The sequence below is a fragment of the Arachis stenosperma genome, chromosome 6 (assembly GCF_014773155.1).
Source record: "Arachis stenosperma cultivar V10309 chromosome 6, arast.V10309.gnm1.PFL2, whole genome shotgun sequence".
In the NCBI taxonomy this organism is placed as follows: Eukaryota; Viridiplantae; Streptophyta; class Magnoliopsida; order Fabales; family Fabaceae; genus Arachis; species Arachis stenosperma.
This window is the reverse complement of record NC_080382.1, coordinates 109,768,224-109,771,090: the sequence shown is the minus strand read 5'-3', so window position 1 is coordinate 109,771,090 and position 2,867 is coordinate 109,768,224.

Genomic DNA, 2,867 nt, shown 5'->3' with positions numbered 1-2,867 from the left:
ATTCGATTTAGTACTATAATGGCTAATTCGAATTCAATTAGGGTTGTTTGGGTAAACTTCTAAGAAAAGATCTTTTTTTGAGTTATCTTTTTTTAAAAGATCTTATGAAAAAGTAAAAGTAATTTTATGTTTAGATATCTCATGCAAAAAAATCTTTTTATCTATCAATTATATTTAGGTATAACAATATAAAAGTACTTTTTTTGTTTATTTATTACATGAAAAAATATTTTTTTAAGAGAAAAAGATCTTTTAAAAAAAAGATGTAAATTACAACTTCTCAAAAAAAAAGATATTTTTTTTATTTTTCTAGTGCTTTTACTTTTACTACTAGAAATTTGCCAAACACGCTAAAAAATAAAAAAAATTTTATTGAAAATTTTTTTTTATCAAAATAATGGCGTCCAAACAAGCACTTAATTCAATTTATGTAGATATATAAAATACTAGTAATTCAAATCTGTTTAATCCGATTTAGTACTAAAAAATCTAAATCGAAATCATTAAATTCAATTTATATAGATATATAAACGAATACATATATATAACATTTTTTATTTTGAGATTTTCGTGAAATATTAGTATGTGTTTGGTTTATACACGTATTTTACCCTTACATTAAACTCAATTTGATTACAAATTTATTCATTTAATATTATTAAGGTAAAATCTGCATTTTATCCTTAATATTTTAAAACAAATTTTAAAAAATGGCCCAATATTTAATTTACTTAAATTTTATCTTTAATATTTTCAATAAATTTTGATTTTATCTCTATTATTAAATTTTTAACAATGACAATTAGTCAACTTCAATCCCAAATTTTCAACAACTTTTCCTTTTTATCTCAACCCTGAAATCCTAACTTCAATCCTTAAACTCCAACCTTGACCCCATTCTAACTAGAGCTCCACAACCAAAATCCTAAACATTCACCTTATCCCCATTAGCATAGTTAACCACTTAACCCACTACCTTCACCTCCCTAATTCCACGTTTTTATTCCCCACGTTTTTCACCATTGAACACACTATACCTTCACCCTTCACCTTTGCCTTTCTGATCCCACCTCCATCCTCTGTGCCCCCATCACTAGTCCCTATTCACTTCTTCTCACCATCGCAATATCACCTTAATCTCTCACCTCACCACGGCATCTATTCGAATTTTGTCCATCGAAAACAATATCTTGGATACACTTTGATATTTATAAATTTTGGTGTGTAATTTTGTTTACTTCAGACTCCTTCGTATGTATTTTTATTTCTTTATTCTATAAAAATTTTAGAATCAATTTGATTTGTAATATTTGAGGAACTATTTTTATCATTTACTTAATAAATTCAATTAGAGAGTTAACTTTTTTTTACCTAATATTAACCAACTTTTTTTATTTTAAATTTTATACCGTAAATTTTAAATTTTAAATCTTAAATTTTAAATTTTTTATTATAAATTTTTCAAAAATAAAAATAAAAAAATAATTTTATAATAAAAAATATTGACTAATTAAAAAATAATTTTCTGTACTTTTTCATATTAAATTTATATGCATATCATATATTTATTTTGGTGACGTTATATGCATATCATATATATTCTAGAAGACTTAATTTCTAAAGTTTCAAACAATATCTTTATTATTATTATATTAATTAAAATAGAACAGTATCTTTATAATTATTCAACTATAAATGACTTACCATATATGTATTGAAATAATATCAAATATTTTATGATTTGCTATTTATTAATTTGTTAAAATATTAACTAATAATTTAGTAAAATAACTTAAATTTTAATTTTATATTTTTGCTGGGGTTCATACCTGAAATTCACTCAGGATTTAATTAAAAATGAATTTGAAAAAACTTTTACTTTTCATAAAAAATTATAGCAGGTATCTTTGGCATAATAAAATAGAAAGTATACTTTCTACAAAAGCCCTATGGTGTTTAAATTTAAACCGATTTAAATTAAACCGCTTTTTCAATCTAATTCAAATTCGAAACTTATTAAAACCGCATTAATTCGGATTTGATTGGATTCTAATTTTTGCAAACCGTTGGATCGGATCGGATTTCGGATCTACTTTTCATAACCGATCCAATCCAATTCAAGTTGCACAATGTGTTATAATATTACTATTTTATTATTATATTTACAATTATACTTATAACATGTTCAATTTGTTATATATTTTTATATTATTCATGTATTATTATTATTTAATAAATGTTTTATGTTCAAAATATTATTTATTTATTTATTTTAACTAACCTATAATTTTCTTTCTATTGTTATGTTATCGTTGGTTTTTTAAAATATTGTTGAGACGTATTATGTCATTGTTGAATATTTAAAATTTGATGTTACGACTTGTTATATGTATTTAAACTTTTTAGTTTACAAAATCGCAAATCCAATCCAATCCAAACCGCTTAAAATTGGATCAGATCGGATCTGTTTTTTTTTTTAAGTTATCCAATCCAAACCGCATCGCAAGTAAAATTAGTGTTTGAATCGGATGAGTTTTTGACTCAAAACCAATCCAACCCGCACCATGAACAACCCTAAAAAGCACAATGACAACAACATTTGGTAAAATTGTTTCTGAATCTTATAATAAAATACTATAATAGATATAAACATAAAGATAAAAGTAATTTTTAATTTTGTAAAGTATAAATTGATTTTACAAAATATCTTTAAATATTAAAAAAAAACCAAAATCACATACTCATGGGTTTCTTCATTACTAAAAATTAAATAAAATAAAGTATCTGTAATTTTAAAAATCACAAATATCTTTTTAATAAAGTTTACTGAACCCGCCCTCAATTAATACACTTCCACAAAACGATGC